The sequence below is a fragment of the Pinus tabuliformis genome, chromosome 3_1, assembly GCF_031772625.1.
Source record: "Pinus tabuliformis cultivar Carrire ecotype Pingquan chromosome 3_1, CPIR1, whole genome shotgun sequence".
NCBI classification, from domain to species: Eukaryota; Viridiplantae; Streptophyta; class Pinopsida; order Pinales; family Pinaceae; genus Pinus; species Pinus tabuliformis.
The window spans coordinates 639,260,751-639,280,306 of NC_142301.1; the positions used below are offsets into that span (position 1 = coordinate 639,260,751).

At 37.7% G+C, this 19,556-nt stretch overlaps 1 pseudogene; it reads right to left on the reverse strand.

The window, feature by feature from the left end:
- Positions 1 to 288: 288 nt before the first annotated feature.
- LOC149188712 (uncharacterized) lies at positions 289 to 14,084 on the reverse strand (annotated as a pseudogene).
- Positions 14,085 to 19,556: the final 5,472 nt, after the last annotated feature.

The window sequence follows — 19,556 nt, forward strand, 5'->3', positions numbered from 1 at the left end:
GCCTAAAGAAAGAGTGGCGGCCTCGAGAATTCCCTGGATTGGGAACCATGCTTTCCCACTCCTCCATGGGGATGTCCTAGTTCTTGATACTGTCATTAAGTTCTCTCTCCCAACCAGCAATTTAGGGTTTAATGTCCGGCGGGTTCCCTGCCATATAGGTGTCAATAAGAGTTTTCATGTGTTCACTACCCAGCTTCCTCCCTCTTTTCCTTTGATCTTTTCTCAAACTGCTTGTTCCTTCTTCCATCTTTTTATCTCTCTTGCCTCTCCTGAGTGCCATGTTACTCCCTACCTGCCTGTGATTGTCGTCTTCTCGTTGTTCTCTGTCTTCCTCACTGTGATGGGCGTGGTGTGAAGTGAGACCTATCACATGGCCATTACATTTATCAGAATTATAATAGTAAAACAAAACAATTTCCCATTTACCTATTTTCGTTTTGTTATCCCTTCTATTTCTAGAGTTTGTTTCCTTCGAGATTTCTCTCATAATGTCTCCAGTCCTCTCCATGTTATGGGTTCGTTCCTTTCTTGATTCTCTTGCCATTTTTCCTCCATGGCAACAGTCGACATGCGACATGTCTGTTATGGGCATCCTCATGGATTCTTCCCCAGGTAAGGTCGATTTTTTGTTCCTCTCTTCCCAGGGTCTCTCTGGTTTGGCTACGTCTTCCCTCAGTGTGTTGGCCCTAAATTCCTCCCCTCAAGGTTTCTTGTTTCCCTAGTTCTCTTTTTTCTCTGTTTTTTTCTTCCCCGAGGTGCTTCCTTGTTACCTTCTAGATCCCTCCCATAGTTTCCTATAAGGGTGGCTATAGTCGCGCTCTATCTGAATTTATTTCGATCTTTTGCCATGGTATAGACCTCTCCCATCCTGGGTTCTAGTCCCTCCCACCTTAGCTTCCTACCCCATGTTTTCACAAGCATTTCTACTATTTTTTCCAAACCAGGGTCACATGAGGGTTTGGGTTCCTCCTTGACTAACTCATTCTTTTTCCATATCATATTTCCTATATTCCTGCAGATATTAATCCCGAGCCTTGCAAGGTTGGGGAACAGAGGAACTACATACCAACTTGCAAGTCTGATGTCGCTTCCGTCCGCAGGCTAGATCGTCGCTCTTCAGCCACCTTTCCTCTCTCTAGCTCTTGTCTCCATATTCTGCATGCGTCTGACTATGCCCTAATTTCCCTTAAGGTTTATGCCCCTCTCCTTCCTGTCACTTGCCTTTACTGCCACCTGTCTAGCATTATTACCTATGTTAATCCCTACGCCATCAGCTCGAAATGTTGACCCTCAGTCCTGGCTGCCACCTCCTCGCATTAATCCTCACTTGCTCCCGGTTGCTCTTGTCGTGTACATGTTGTCCTTGTCCTGCCACTTGCTGACATCCTTCTGCCCACCCCCTTCTTACTGCCCTGCCCTCTTCACTGTCATGCTCATTTGTCACTGCCCTCATTCTCTCAGGGATTGCACCTTCTCTGCTCTGCTCAGCCACTTGCCTTCTTACATGTCTGCTCACTTCATTTCCCTCGTCTGTTTGTTCCCCCACTTGTCCTCTTCCTCTCCCTTCCTGGTCCCATCACCCAAGTCGCTCTAGATTTCCTGTGTTACCCCCGATCAGGGGTTCCCCTCTCCTCCTTTGTCATGTTCTAGGATTTTTACTAAGTTTTCCTTCCCCTCCATTTGGAATAACTCTTCCTCATTTGCGTCTAAGGTTCTTCCTACATTACTGCTCCCCCAATTTTCCAAGTTGTAAGTTGGTGTGTTGCCTTTCCTTATTACATGGGTGGGTAGGATGTAGTCTATCTGTTTAGTAATTTTGCTAATCTCCTGCACCAGCCAAGTTATTCTCCAACTTCGGCTGATATTCTCCCACTGGGTTCCTTGCTGTAATTGTTTGACTATATCAATTTCCATTTTCGAGTCTCCTTCAACTTGTAGTTTTTGGTATTTCTCTCTTATTGCAATTTCCATCCATTTTTTCAATGCATGAAGCTCTGCTTCATTGTTTGTAGTGTTGCCACAGTCCATCGCATAGATTCTGAGGGTCCTCCCCCTATCATCTCTGAATACTCCACCGGTCCCTTCCTCATCAGGATTCCCTTTCGCAGCCCCGTCAAAATTTAGATTGATGAACTCCTTCCGGGGTCTTCTGAAGTGGTTGACCTCCTCCGCCTCATTGGTTTGGTGTTTTCGGGCTGGCTTGTGCATCAGGCTTGGTTTTAGGTTTAGGCATGTCATTATCTTTGTTTCCGTTGGGTTAGTTTTCCAATCCTCCTCAAACCAATTCTCAATTAGAATGGTCTCTCTGATGTTTTGGATGATCTCATTCCATATTTCTGTTTTTTCTCTACCTTCCTCCTTGAAGATCAATTTGTTTCATTCTTTCCATATACTCCACAGAAAAAATCCTAGCAAGAGTCTCAACGCCCTATTCAGGATCGTGTTCTGGTATGGTTTTTTCCTCCAGTTCTCTATTGTTGTTTTCATGCTCTTTAGATTCCTGTCGCTAATTTCAAAAATTTGCTGATGTTGCTTCCACAGGTTTTTGCTAATGTTGCAGGTGTTGGTTAGGTGCTCCATTATCTCTTCCTATTCTCTACAGAGGGAACATCTCGATGGGCCTTGCATTCCTTTTTTTTCAGTTGGTCCCATGTTAGTGCTCTCCCATGGCTCAGGATCCAGGTGAAGAAGGCTATCTTCAGCCATGTTTTTGTTTTCCATATGCTTTCCCATTTTTTTGTTTCTAGATGTCTGTTGTGTCCTGCTTTTATTTGGTAGCCTTCTCCTATTGTAAACATGCCTTTGATTCTATGGCCCCATATTAGAGTGTCTGAACCTTCTTTTATCGCTATTTTCCTTGTTTCCATTTCCTTGTCATAGAGTTCCCATTGGGGTGTTGCTAGCTCTTTTGGCCAATTTTGCTGTTGTTTCCACTTTCTCGAGTAACCTTCTAGTTCTGGGCACCAATAATTTTGTACTGTGTCACCCTCGTGTAAGCTGGTGAATTGGTGGATCTCTATGAGCTACGGCTGGTTGTTGAGTTTTTCTCTCTGTTGCCACGCTTCTTCCCAAAAGTTGGCTTTATCCCCTCCTCTGACTTCCCAGAAGCTGTGATCTCTGATCAGGTCCCTGTTGGCACTGGAAAGATTCCAGATTGCAGAGCCTTTCTTCTCATTTTGGCTTCTCAGCTTTCCTTCTAGGGACCTAGGCATATCATATTTTCTCTCCCATAGTTTTTTCCAAAGGTCTACCCCTCCCTGAATCCATCTCCACCACAGCTTTTCCCCCATTACCTAATTCAGGATGTAAGGATCTCAAAGTCCAAGTCCTCCATCTTTTAGGGATTTTCTCAGCCAGCTCCAGGATAGAAGCGCCCATTTCTTTGTCGTGCTAGGCCCTTTCCATAGAAATTTTTTGAACATGTCTACCATTTTCTGGAAAACTGTTTTAGGGGTCGCTTGACTAGTAAGTTAGTATATCGGGATGGCTTGAAGCACTGATTTTAGCATAATGATGCGGCTCAAAGTGTTCAGCGCTCTAAATGTCCAGTTTTGCATTTTCCATTGAATATTTTCCATCAGGGTACTCCAGTTGGCCACTTTGTTTTTCTGGTCATTTAGCTGGATACCTAGACACTTTGTGGGGAAATTCCCAATTCTAAATCCCATGGATCTTGCCAGGAAAGCTTGGGAGGGTGTTGAAGAAATATATATCCGATTTCTCTTTATTTATCTTTGTCCCAGACGCACTTGTGAAGTCTGTGATAATTTCCATTATTTTTTTGGCTTCTTTGAGTGTTGCATGTTCATACAGCATAACATCATCAACAAATTGTTGGTGGGTCAGAGGGAGATCATTCCCCCAAAGTCTTAGGCCTTTATATTATTCGTTGTATACTTTAGCTTTAATTAGTCTTCCTAGTCCTTCGGCTGCGAGGATAAACAAGAAAGGAGATAATGGGTCACCTTTCCTAAGCCCTTTGGTCACATTGAAAGCTTCTGTAGGTGATCCGTTAAGCAGTATTGACAGAACTGGAGTGGTAATCATTGACATTACCAAACTTATCCATATTTCATTGAAGCAAAATGCCTTTAGGATTTTTTGGAGGTATCCCCAATTTAGTTTGTCATAAGATTTGGCTAAGTCTAATTTTATCAACATCCCTTTGGTTTTTTAATTTTTCAATGAGTGTATTGCTTCTTGTGCCACCACTATGCCATTTGTTATTTGTCTACCTTTGACAAACCCTGTCTGCTCTTGGGATATCAACCCAGGTAGTATTGGTTTCAGTTGGTTCACCATTATTGTAGCTAAGATTTTATATATAACATTACAGAGAGCTATAGGTCAGAATCCTTGTGGTTCTTCCGAGTGCTCTGTCTTTGGTATCAAGGCTAGAAATGTGGCGTTCAGGGCTGGATGCATTCTTTTGGTGCATCTGGATTCCTCTACTACATTCACTATGTCTTTGCTCATGAAGGTCCACGTAGCTTGAAATAATTCTGTAGTGAATCCATTAGGCCCAGGTGCTTTATTCTTTGCCATATTTTTTATTACCTCCTCCACCTCCGCTTTCGTTATTACTCTTAGGAGAGCCAAATTCTGATCTCTACTTACTAGATTGGGGATATGTTGACTAATTTTGCGAATGTTGTCCTCCCTTCTGATATTTGGTTTTGTCAGGAGCCCTTTGAAATGTTGAACCAGCAGATTCTCCATTTCATCCTTCTATGTTAGCCTGTTGCCTTGCTGGTCCTTTAGGGAGAAAATTCTATTTTGTTGTCTATGTTGTACCATTTCTTTATGGAAGAATTTCATGTTTCTTTCTCCTTATTTTAGCCATTGAATTCTTGACTTTTGTTTCCAAAGGATTTCCTCTTGTTTTCTCCTTTCTTCCAAGTTATTTAGCACCGTCCCTCCTCTTCTGCCAGCTCTTCGCTTCTTCCTTCCTCTATGATTTTCTGTTGTATTTGTTTCATCTTTATCTGGAGTGTTTCTTGTTCCTTCTGTATGTTTCCAAATTCTTCTTTGTTCCATTTCTTTATCCTCCCTTTAGGTATTTTAGTCTAAGTTGAAAGGTGTGCATTTGGTTTCTTCCTTCCATCACAGTCTCAGTCCCTTTCCACCAATCCTTCATTTTATTGTTAAAGGTGGATTCTGTTAGCCAGAACGCCTCAAACCTAAAAGGTATATTCTAATTATGATGATTCATAGCTATTTCTAGTTTAATAGGCCAATGGTCCGACCCTAAACACAGGAGGATTATTGCTTCATAGAAAATATCTTTTCCAATGAAGTGTTCTGTTGCTAGGAATCTATCTAACCTGGATGCTATCTGTCTGCTCCCTCCCCTTCGATTGTTCCATGCATATTTTCCATTTATGGTTGTAATATCTACCAATTTTAGTTCTGCTTGAAGGTCCCTGAACCTCTCCATCTCTAGCTCTTCTCTTTACAAAACTCCATTCTTCTCCTCTATTGATGTTGTCAAGTTAAAGTCCCCTGCTATCATCCACAATTTCTCCTCGTGGAGTTTTCCAAGCTGTTTTAATTGAAGGAGAAAACTTGCACTTTCCGCTAGGATATGAGGGTCGTATACTGTAGAGACTAGAAACCATTCTCTATTTTCGAATAGCCGGAATCACCCCATGAGGATTCTTTTCATGCCTATCCAGTAATCTACAATAATCTCTGCAAGGTTCCATAGTATTGCTATGCCTCCCACACTGCCTTTTGCATCTATTGACATGCATTCATATTTCGGTTTTATTTTATTTAGGATTTCCTCCATTTTCCTTCCTGAAATTTTTGTTTCCTATATCAGCATGAGTTGAGGTTTTTCTTTTCTTAACCTTTCCACTAAGTGTCTCTGTTTTCCTTTACTATTAAGGCCTCTTATATTCCAAGATGTGATTATCATTGGGTTTCTTGGTTAATTTGGTGGAATATCGCCGATAGTGGTACTACCCTCCCTGTATTTATTAGCATTTCTCCCATGATCTGTATCGATTCCTGTAGGTTTCTTCGACCTCTTTTCTTTTCGACTTTTGCTCTGCTAGGGTAGTCTTGGGTGTTGTCCTATTGAAGGCCTAGTTGTTCTGCCATCTCCATTTTCCCTTGTCCCTGTTTCACTTGGTACTGCCGAAATGTTTCTCTATATAGTCGTTTTTTCTCTTCTAGAATGAATCATTCATCTAGGTGCCTCCATTCATTGAGTATTTTCCTCAGCACCTCTTCGTCCAAGCTTAGTTATTATCCTCTACTTTTATCTATTTCCATTATAGTGTTATCCATCTTCTCCCTCTCTTCCTTTTCCTCCTTCTCTTTTGGCTCGCTTTGGGCTTTCCTCTTGGGTTCTGTTTTACCTTGGCTTGTGCTGCTTTCCTTTCCTTTTTTCCCCTAATAGTCCATTGTTTGAGTCTCGTTGTTATCTTCTTCTTCTTCTTATAGTACTTCAAAGCTGTTTGTATTGCTGGGCTGGGCTTGTTGTTCTTTCTTTCCCCCACTGGTGTTCTCTCTTGTTTGTCTTATTTTTCTTTTTACTTCTTGAAACCCTTTCTTGTCTTCTTGATTTTTCCTCTGCTATTTATGTTGCTTCTCTTCTTCTATATTGAGTGGCAATTCCTTAAAAAGATGTCCATACTCATGACATATTCTACATCTGAATGGAATATGTTCATAGTCGAGGGTTTGCTACCAGACCTCTTCGTGATACTCTAGTTCTACTGTATCTGGAATAGGGTCAACTATATTCATGTAGACACAAATTCTAGCGTATGAGGTGTATCTTCCTTTTTTTGTCGTTTCTTCTATTTTGACAAATCTGCCTATCGTGTTTCTTATGCCCTCTAGAATCTTCGGGTTCCAGAAGTCCATTGGAAGGCAAAATAATTTAACCCACACCGGGGCTGCCAGGAATTTTTCCTTGTCTGGGTCATAACATTCTTCCCAGTATCTCATGAACAATCCAGCATTATAATGAAAGTAAGGGTCATTCTCAAAAACGTTTTCTTTATCTTGCAGGTTCGAGAATATTATCGTGAAGAAGCCTCTTGCTCCCAGCTTTAGCTTGATGGGGCCTTGGGGTTGCCATTTTTGTTGAATCCATTTGGTGAGGTCCTTTTCCGTCGGCCATAATCCAATGAACTTGCATATGAATGCATGGTCTTTCATATAAATTTTTTATTGCTCCAGTTTGTTCATCGGGATTATGAATCTTGGTTTCTTCGTCGCACATGGTAAATATTTGCCTCTGCTGCCTGCCTGCCATCTTGCTGCAAGGACTGGTCCTGGATTTCTTGTTTCTTCCACCTGGTTACTGGTGTTCTGACCTTCCCCTGCCACCGCATCTCGATAGGAGGGGATTTCTCCCCCCTCTCCTCCTCTATCATTCTCCTCTGATTCTTAGTGTCTGGGTCTATCTTTTGTTGCAGTCTGTATTTCTTCAAAGCGTTGCCTAACTCATGGCTGCTTGACCATTAGGGTTGCAAAGTATTTTTTGTGTCCAAAATCAAAATATTTTAGTCCCCTGAACCATTATTATCTTAAAATGGCCCAATATCTTTGTCCATGGGGTGGTGTTATAACAAAGCATTTAATGTATTTGAAAGGGACATAGTTCTAAATGGATATTTGGTTAAAATCCAAGGTGTACTTTCTAAGTTTGTTGAGTGGTTGTTATATTTATAATTATTATATGCATTTTTTATTCATAAAATGTAAATGAGTTATTAAAAACAAAAAAACAAAAACAAAATTCGAAATAAGTTTAAGGAAATTTTATTTTTGTTTTAATTATTGGTTAAAAAAGAGAGACCAAGATATATGATTAGTGCTCCTCACACTCAAAGCTTAAATTTATGGTTAACTCATTGCATGAGAGCTTCTTAGTTTAAACAATCAATATAAATTCAAAATTAAGTGAAGTAGAATTATGGCTTGAAATATCCTAGTTATGTAATGAAGTAAACAATGGAGGCAAAGTCGAGTTGAAGTCAGATAAAGTCATAGTAAAGGTAAATTCATATCAAATCATGATAGTGGTGTGTTAATTAAGTTTTCAAAACCAAGGTCATAGGCTGCCTTTTTGGACTTTTTCACAACCCAACAAGCAACATATTTTTATGCATGTAATTTTAAGAAAATGAAGAAGATTGAGGATGAATAGAGAGGACGATGCAAAATTCATAGTAGAATAAGTTGATAAAGGAAAGTACAAGCAACATGACCAAAGGAATATACAAGAAGAAGAAAGAAATAATGAAAAACAAGAGAAAGATCAAGACAAAATATGTAGAAGGAGGACTATTAGACATGAATATGAGAAGAAAATGACATTGAAAAGAAAAGAGACAAGGAAAAATAACGATGAAGCAACAAAGGGAATGGAACAAGAAAATGATGAATGATGAATTAATAAACAAGGAAATGATAAATATAAGTGTGTTCAAAATTTGATATACAAAAGTAGTGAATCCATGAAAAATTACATCCTTAAGTTTAATGGTCCTCAAATAATGTTTTTCTTTGGAATAAAATGGTCTTGGTCCAATATTTTTAAAAAAGGTTAGATTAGCTTAAAATGAAAAATTGAAATTGTATATGCGTGAGTCAAATGTTGATATAAACCTTAATAAATAAAGAACCACCAATAATTTCAATGTTGGATGTTTCGTGGTAAACCAAGGACCATTTTCCATGATAGATAAAATTTCATGGAAATCTAAAAAGCACTTGATGAAATGTATGGTTCTTGGTAAGGAAAAACCACTTGTGAATGTGATGGTTGAGGGTGATCAACAAAAACCAAGATGATGTAATGGTTGAGGGTAGCTTAGACAAACCTAGAGTGTGGTTATGGGCACAACAAAGAAAATATAGAATGATGATGGATGATGATGTAGGGGGAGTAAAAGGTATAGATGTGAAAAGTTTTAAATTATTATTGCTAAACCTTGTATGAGAAAAAGTTTCCTAGAGAACTGACAAATACAATGCTTAGTGACCCAGTGAATGGAATATTTTCTACATTTACTTCAACAAACACATTGTTAATATTTTGTAGGTATAAGATGAAAATTAAAGAAGAACAAAGATAAAAGACCAAAAAAGGAAGAGTGTTGAAGATAGAAGATGAATACAAAAGGAATTAATGGTAAAAATCATAGAATATTAAAATGGGATCCCAAATTAAAATACAACTAAAGACAAAGGATGAAAATTGCATATTTGAAATCACAAGTACTCATTAAGGGGGAGTAGGAATTATTAACTCTTGCTTGTGAATCATGAATAATTTCTATATTATATGATCTATTTGTAATAATGTATATCAAGCATAGAATTATAGAAAAATAATCAATGATGAGAAGAAAATAGAGAAATTAGGGATGAAAATCACTTAAGGGATTCATAGAATAATTATTGTTGATATAGTTATGCATTTGAATGAATTAAAAAAACTATGACATAGCTGATATGGTCACACAAAGTTATAAAGAGACCAATTATACAATAGAAATACACATGGAAATGGTTTAATTTAATAGAATTTTTCCCTTCAAGGGTTTCTTTTAGTGTAAACCCCTACATCCATTACTTGATGTCTATGTGTACATATTTGTTGCTAGTTAATTAAAATTTGGACAAAGAAAAAAAAAAGACCCTCAAAAAATTACAATTTTGAAATTAATAGTAATTTATGAAGGACAACAAATATGATGATTTTTTAAATATTTTTTAATGAACCATCAATCTCGCTTCAAACTCCTAGAGGCTCAATGAACATTATACCTTTCAAATTATGAGAATGGATGTGTATCATGAAAAATGTTCATGATTCATTGCTCATTGCTCTTCCTTTAGCACTTAAAAACTAAAACCAAATTTGTTCTTTTGGATCTAATTTATTCCTTGATATCGTGTAACCTTCCACATTATAAAATCCATCACCCAACTCATGCCCATAAAATATTATCATAGCATTGGCATGCCCAACATTTTAAGTGTCACTTCATATAAGCTTCTTGCCTTATCTTTTTAAATCCCAATGTACTTTTTTATCCTTGTTAATAGGATAATTGACATGAAATTCAATGCTCATAATTATTGTGTTTCAATCCTACACTCACCATATTGTTTTTTCCTTTTTTTAATCTTTTCCTCCACTCTTGGCCTCACAAAAAAACCAAAATAATCAGTCATGGGAAATGGTTTTGACTTATAATGGCATTGAACACTTATTAGCAAAATTCACTATAAATGTGAGGTAAAATGACAATTTTGAAGAGAAAACAATGTACATACCCCTCCCCTTAAATCCTAACTAAGGAAAAAAGGTATTTTGACCCAACCTCTTAGGTCATCATAAGGAAGTCGGGTTGTCAAATTTATACTTACTTCAACCACCTAAAAACTCATTTCCCATAGCATTATCATCTTCTGGTGATCCAGATCTTTCCAACAATATAAATTTCATCTCAATCTAAGCTTGAGACACAAAGTTATGCTCATTTGAAAATATACCCTTTAAATTCCATGTCAACTTCCATATCATGACATGTGGTAGAAATGCAACAGTCCTTGCCTATGTTTCACCACCACATAAGGCCATGTCTTCAATTATACCACATTAGATACCACCTTCACACCATTGTGTACTCTAATCCACATCATTCCATGATGAAAACTTGACTAAACTGGGGGGGGGGTGAATTAGTTTAGTCCATTCATGGACGTTAAAAGCATTTTCTTTACTCATTAATTGAAACATTAAATAAGCAGCTTAACACATAATGACTAGCAGTTTGAATATGTGAACAACAAGTAATAAGAAAACCAAAACATCACATCATCACATATTAACAACACATATTGACACTAGATATAAGTAGAAACCCATAAAGGAAGAAAATGACAATTTTGTTATTGTTTTGATGCAAAGGGGAGCTCCTACTCCCTTATTACATTTGATTTTTTGTAGGCTCCAACCTACAAGAGGTTGCTACCTCAATTTTCTGCAAGCTGCAACATGCAAGGAAGCTCTAACTCCCATACATTTTTTGTAAGCTACAACCCACATGAGGATCTTACCTCAATAGGCTCCACCTAATGTTTATCAAGCCAATATTTGAAGGGAGAATAGAATCCCCTAATGCAAATAAGAAACAACAATATGTTGGTTTATTTGGTCCTCAATTTTCCATATCTTCATCTTCATCTCTACCTCTTCTTCCATTCAAATCTGATTCACATAAGCTTTATATGTGCTAGGTAACTAATGCATAACACCTAAATCAATTCTCACATATTATCCAAGTCTCTAACACACCCTTGCCTTCCAAACTTGCATCTTTTATAAATATTGTTTGCTAGTTGTTTGTATCCCACATAAGAATATGAAGTGAACAAGCTTGACTCTTTTCCTTCCACTCATTGATTTCCAAACTCTTCATATTTTGAATATTAGAACACCAAAAATAAATGCTCCACCCAATATTGTTTTCATCCACATAATGATCAAATTGATCAACATAATTCCAACATCATGTAACGTTATAAGAATAACATATAACTATATAATTGAGCATTCATTCCTCATGATCAATAACAACATCAATGCGTCACAAGAATCTTTACAACATCTTTTACTTTTCCTTAGACTTGCATCTCAACATCTTCATGTTGTTGCCTCAACAGCCTTGCCTTTGCTGTCATGGATTCTTGCCTTGCCTTCGCTGCCATGGAGTCTTGCCTTGCATCACAAAAAATTTCTCCAACAAACCATTCTTCAAATCAGCCTTATATACAACACTTGCAAGCATCAATTTTCTGCCAAGCCATCAAGGTATTTGTTGCTCCTTTGTTCTGTTTTCATCAAGCATACGAAGAATAGCTCACTTCTTTGAAACAATAACAACATATGAAACATCTACCATACCTATCTTATCCTTTTCATACCTTGTTGCTCCTATAATACAAAATCCCTTCAATACAATGTACACACAATGACATATCTATGTTTTGTTATTGTTGCTCCTTTGTTGTTCTTCTTGCTTCTCAATGACATATCTTTGTTTTTTTCTTGTTGCTCCTTTGCTGCTCTTTTTTGTTATGCTTCTAGTGTTCCTTACTGCTACTCATTTTCCTTGTCTTCTCACTATTGTTCCTTAGCTTCATTTTCTTCTCTTGTTGCTCCTCTTTCTTATTGCTACTCCTTTGCCTTTGTTGTTGATGTTTCTTTACTACTCTGGTTGCTCATTTTCCTTGTTGCTTCTCCTTTTCATTTGTTGTTCTCTGCAACATACCTTAATGCTCCTATGCCTTTGTTGGTATTGTGCTTCTCCTTTTCCATCAATGACAATAATTCCATCAATATACCCCTTTGGAATTGATGGCAACACAATGATCCTCCCTATGCACATTTAACCTCCCCATTTGACATCAATGGCAAGGGGTTTGCTTCAGGACCTTCCTGTTTTTCTTGCACCTTTTTGGTAATTTTATAACATTAAACTTCTTACATACAAAGCATTCTAAAAAGGTTAGATTCAATCATCAATTTCAGTTTCAACAATTTTGCAAATGATAGAAGACTCTCTCTCGGCATCACAGGCAGCAAGATAAAAAACGAGGAAGAAGGGAGGAAACTCTCTGTATATTCCATCCCTACATGGAGAGAAGCAACTATACAATTTTCACAATATTTTCCCATGGAATTTTTTTTAAGGGGTTTGATAATTTTTACCCAAATGTCTGAGCCAACAAAAGGATTTTTGCAGGAAAATTTGGTCAAAACTCCATCGTTGTAATTGTCCAAAAGGAAAAAGAGAGAGAGGGTGAAGCCATTTATCTTCCATCTGATATATTAATTTTGCACAATATTAATGTTGGCACTATAATACAAACAATGCTCAATATTAATGTTTCATGTATCACCATATCAACATATTAAGGTTGTATCAACTTATTGTTAATAAAAAAACACATTGTATTAGATCTAATCCAATGAGTGTATCATAATGGCTTGATTTACAAGGTGTCAAGTTGTCCCTAAAGAAGGCCAATCATACGATTTGATGCATTTGCTAAGAAAATGATATACTGGTATGTTTATCTGATCATGACCATGGGGACCTCGAATGGTGAGGAAGAGATGCAGCCTCATGTTCAAGACTTCCTTAACATGCCCCTCCCTAACAACAATACAATGGATAATATAGGGTTGGAAGCTTAAGATTTCATGAACTGATTTCTTAAATTCTCCATAGCTTACTACGAGGTTTTTCCTTCCTTCATTAGTTTTCATAAAAACCCTACTAAGGTCACATGCTTATCCGGGTTTCTAGGCATTTAAATTTGAACCAAAAAGTATGACCTCCAAAAATATGGAGAAAATTTAAACCGAAGGTTGCACATGAATAACCCTAGGTGTATAATTTATAGTCATTACCTGTCCATACTTCCCTTTCAGATTCTCATCATAATCTAATTCATAATCTTCTCTTGCATTAAGAGTAATAATCTAACAGATAATCATAGAAGTATCTAGAGCCAACAAAGCAGCTCCACCAAATAGGCTCATCTGTGTAGTCCGAAAATTTGTGACTAAATTATGATGTGTGGCGTAGGTTCGCCAACAAAGCAGCTCCACGAAATAGGCTCATCTTTGTAGTCGGAAAATTTGTGACTAAATTATGATGTGTGGTGTAGGTTCATTGCAGACCTCCTGTTATGGTAGCCTACATCATAAGGCCTTCTTCAAGAAAGAAGAGCCAAAACAATAACAAAATTCACTACAAGAGCGGGACCTCTTTTAAGAGCATACACATGAACTGCCTTGCCTTTGTAGGGATAAAATATTGATACAACACCAAAACAAACGATAATAGTAATAAGAATATGGTAAAAAGGTTTCCCAAGGCAATAGTAGGATCATGTGGGTATTTGCAGTTGACGAAGTCTTTTCCTTGGATAAGGGTTCCACCTTATGGCTTCTTGTTCTCCACTATGACCCCCAAGACAAGAGCCAAAAATCTACGTGATCTCACAAGAATCCTAATGTACCCAACATTAGATAGAGCCATTACGCTTAAAATCCCGATACAAAAATCTGAAACGGTACGCTTAAAATCATAGTTACCAAATTCGAATTCGAATTCGATTCGGATTCGAATTCGATACGATAAAAATTCGAATGAAAAATTTTCAATTCGAAAAAAATTCGATAATACACTTCTTAAACATTTTTTAAATAACATATTTTTAAAATATTTTTAGCTATCTTCCTTTTAATTTATTTTGAATTTTATATAACTTATAACTGTATATAATAAAAAATCTTCAGAACCAAATCCACTCAAAAAGAATTTACACTCACCTCTTCCCTCCAACCTATATACTCTTTTCAAAAACCTATATTCTTTCTTTGATTTCAAGAAAATTAATATTCAATTTTATTTTATAGAAAAATCAACCTGTTGTCTTTGAAACAAGAAATTTTCTAATTTAAATACTTCCATTTCCTTCTCTCTGAGTGGGAAATCCTTCTCTATTTAAAAAATTAATATTCAAATTTATTTTATAAAAAATATCAACCGCTTATTTTTGAAAAAAGAAATTTTCTAATTTAAATACTTCCATTTCCTTCTCTGTGAGTGGGAAAAATCTAATCAGAAAATAAGATTTAATAACATCAATGCTCATAACTCTACAACTTACCTTTGAGATTGGGAATTTTGATCATAACTGTTATTACTCATTTAACTTATAAAATCTAAGTAACCCATAAGTCTCCTAATTTTTATGTTTTTAGCTCCGTGCATGTTATAAAGCAGCAATTTTTTATGCTTTTAGCTGGGTGCATGCTATACTGCAGCAATTCTATTTTCCTATGCGTGCATGCCATACAACAACAATCTATTTGTGTTTAGCTAATGAACAATCTACTGGGTGAATCTTTTGTCTTTCTCTGTTGCTTTGACATAACGCAACAATTTTTGTTTTTCTCTGCAACATGCCATATCGCAGCAATCTATTTGTTCTTTAGTTAATAAACCATATGCGGCCATTAACTATGCTAGGTAATGAACTTTACCTGCACCCAAATCGTTAAGCAAGTATACTACGAACCGGATCGAATTTTATCGGTATTCGAATCGTACGGGCGAATTTTCGTATTTTTAACCGTGATTTGGCCGTATTTGGTAACTATGCTTAAAATCCCGATACAAAAATCTGAAACGGTACCTCTCCTAGTGCATATATAACGCCAATACATCATTTACTTTTACAATGCTTATGCCTTGTTCCACCTACCAACTGCCAATCGAACCCGCCGAAATCACATAACCCACAACCTTCTTGTTTTTTCAGAAGAACCCACAACCCTCTTGTTATATGGTTATCGTTCCATAATATATATGAACGCATAATATATCATGAACATATAATAATGCAGAAAGGCAGTGCCACCGTATAATAACTTAATGCATATAATAATTCAATTCAATCACGAATAAACAAATTCCACAGCATGCCATAACTTCTGATATCGTTTTCCAACAATGATAACATAACACTCAATAGTAAAGTAATGGTAATAATGTTCGTTGAAACCAACATTTTTGCGTTTCCGTCACTTGGCATGACCTGTTCATTAACATTGCCATATCAATACCTGTTCATTAAGTTATTTGTCAATCCATTAACGTTTTTATAATAGCATAGTATCAACGAATTAACCATGTAAATTTTGTATCAACTCATTAACATTGTATGCATCAGGAGCACACTGTATTATTTCCAACACTGTGTATCAATATTGTATGAGTTAACGCCAACACAATCATATTAGCCACATCATGCTAATGCTCGGATACCATGCCAATGAATTGTAAGGACATTATATATATATATATAGATATAAAAGGTATATTGTTGTATACATCTGTGGGAGGAGTTCATGAGTTGTGTTTGTCATATCATAATATTGTCACCTTCCACTACAACACCCGCCTGGTGCACCCCAACGACACTAATACAAAACTGTTATGATGAATTGATTTCACGGTAATAATTTCCCCCTGATTTCTTCTCATCATCTCTATGGCACGCTGTCTGTCATCATGGTCATTAACGGACTTCTATGGCACGCTCTCGGTGGAACGCGGGGTCTGTCACACCACAGTGATTGTTTTCTCCTCTTAATCCAGATATATATATGTATGTCATCAACATGCGTGACACAGTGATCGTTTTTTATTCCCTTATCCAAATATTATATATATGTATGTCGTGAACATGAAGCGTATGTTTCACAATGATTGATTGTTCTCTTAATAATACAGATATATGTATGTCGCTGTCCTTTTCAGACGTCTTGCAAATAAGTCAGGAGGGCATGCTTTTAAACACTTTACCACTACAACAACAAGCTAGTAGCAACTTTGATGGTGGCACTGTGCAGAGAGACCACTGTGGTAGTTGGCTCAGACATCCACAAAGCAATATCGAAATTAATACCACGCTCAACAATAAAATTATATGCAGCATTAAACTTGTTAGAGTCGACATGTCCTCATCTCCATGTTTTCTGCTTCTCGAAACTTTCATTAATCCAGATACATTCAACAATTATACTTGATGCATTACTTCATCCTGGATAATACATGATATTCCTTGGATAATGCAACAAAATATCAAACCATATATAACGCCAACGTTCCAAAGTACGCCAACGTTCCGAAGTATATATCAAGGAATACAACCATGCATTATTTCAACATTCAAAGGCAAAGTACAGATGGACATATCATTCATGGCAACATTGATGCATATAAAATCATTGTTGAAGAGCCTCCTCGCGGATCAACTACAAAGCCCGAGGATCTTATATCGTATAATTGAACACTTTGATTTAAGTCATCGTCATGTACACATAATATTAGCACGGGTTGGGTTACATATATACCAATATGTAAAGCTAAAAAGTATATATATACCACCAACAAGATATTCACTATCACCATTACCTTAAGGCAAAGAGCTAACGAGCATGCCATAGGACATTAAATGCCCTTATGGAGGCCCCTTCACCATGCATGCCCATGGGCTCCCATGCGAACATTCGCCAAGATATTCACTATCACCATTACCTAAGGCAAGAGCTAACCAGCATGCCATAGGGAATTAAATGCCCTTATGGAGGCCCCTTCACCATGCATGCCCATGGGCTCCCATGCGAACATTCCCCAGCATCCGTGCATTTATCCTCAACTACAAAGCCCGAGGATCTTATATCGTATAATTGAACACTTTGATTTAAGTCATCGTCATCTACACATAATATTAGCACGGGTTGGGTTACATATATACCAATATGTAAAGCTAAAAAATATATATATACCACCAACAAGATATTCACTATCACCATTACCTTAAGGCAAGAGCTAACCAGCATGCCATAGGGCATTAAATGCCCCTATGGAGGCCCCTTCACCATGCATGCCCATGGGCTCCCATGCGAACATTTGCCAGCATCCGGGACAGATACCGAGACTCAATTAAGCCATGGACAGATAATGAGACGACTGAATTAAAACATTGACAGATATTTTCCAGACGCTGCACATAGCTATATTTCAAATTTCAAATTTCAGTTTTGAGCACCACTCTATTTCAAATTTGAAATTTTAGTTTTGCACCGCCCAAAACACTACATGAATTCCCATGCCCGGGATGTTGGCTTATTGGTGTATTTCTTCCATGGCTGCTCGATAACCAACTGCTTCTTTGTTTTTGGTGGTCGTTGTTTTCTTAAATTTTTGAAGCCATGGATGCCATTGTCATTTCATGTTGCATGTGGAAAACAGCGAGGCTTTCCCTCAGGAAACGTCGGTCTCTCTGTTTCACTTGGCATCTGACCACGATGAAATTGTGAAACATAACGCCCTCTTCAATCAATTTTTGCCTCTTGGCGTGTCAATTAATACTTGGACTGTAATATCAATTGCTCTACGTGGAATTCAATTCGATGTCATCAATTATGTTTCCTTGCAGCTGAAACAGGAGGAGGCCGCTGTTAGAAATGAAATTTTGGACGGAGGAACCATGTAAGGTGAAGGAGGCCTTCAACGTGTTGGACAGAGATAGCGACAAGAAAATCAGTTTGTTGGATCTCCAAGATTTCTTCACTAGCAGTTGCTTCCGCATGGGGAAGGGGCTGAGCAGAGAGGAAATTGAGGGAAGAATAATTGTTTCCCATGCTGACAACAGTGGCTCAAGCAGAGAGGAAATGGAGGGTAGGATAATTGTTGCCGACGCCACTCTGTGAATTTTGAAGAGTTTCACCGGATTCTATGGCTCATTACACAAGAAATCGATGAAATAAATGAACCCAGATCCAACACTAATAATGGTGAAATGTGGGCATTGAAGGAGGTGTTTAATGTCATGGAAAAAGACAGAGATGGGATTGTGAGCATAGAGGATTTGAGGATCCTGTTCTCCTTACAAATCGAAAGATTTGGTTGCATGTTCAAATCTCAGGCTAACAAAGACGATGATGATACAAATCTTCATTAAAGTCCTGTTTGTGGATATAGGAAGCGGTTGCCTCCATAGCGTAAGTCTGATTTCAATAGGGACGTTGATTGGGTTGCTCAGCCCCTTCCCATGCGGAAGCAACTGCTAGTGAAGAAATCTTGGAGATCCAACAAAATGATTTTCTTGTCGCTATCTCCATCCAACACGTTGAAGGCCTCATTCAACTTACATGGTTCCTCTGTCCACAATTTCATTTCTAACAGCGGCCTCCTCCTGTATCAGCTGCAAGGAAACATAATTGATGACATCGAATTTAATTCCACGCAGAGCAATTGATATTACAGTCCAAGTATTAATTGACAGGCCGAGAGGAAAAAATTGATTGAAGAGGGCATTATGTTTCACAATTACATCGTGGTCAGATGCCAGGTGAAACAGAGAGACCGACGTTACCTGAGGGAAAGCCTCATTGTTTTCCACATGCAACATGTAATGACAATGGCATCCATGGCTTCAAAAATTTAAGAAAACAACCAGCACCAAAAACAAAGAAGCAATTGTTTATCCAACAGCCATGGAGGAAATACACCAGTAAGCCAACATTCCGGGCATGGGAATTCATGTAGTGTTTTGGGCGGTGCCAAGAGCTAACCAGCCTGCCATAGGGCATTAAATGCCCCTATGGAGGCCCCTTCACCATGGGCAAGAGCTAACCAGCATGCCATAGGGCATTAAATGCCCCTATGGAGGCCCCTTCACCATGCATGCCCATGGGCTCCCATGCGAACATTCGCCAGCATCCGTGCATTTCTCCGGGACAGATACCGAGACTCAATTAAGACATGGACAGATAAGGAGATGATTAAATTAAAACATTGACAGATATTTTCCAGACGCTGCACATAGCTATATTTCCAATTTCAAATTTTAGTTTTGAGCGCCACTCTATTTCAAATTTCAAATTTTAGTTTTGCACCGCCCAAAACACTACATGAATTCCCATGCCCGGGATG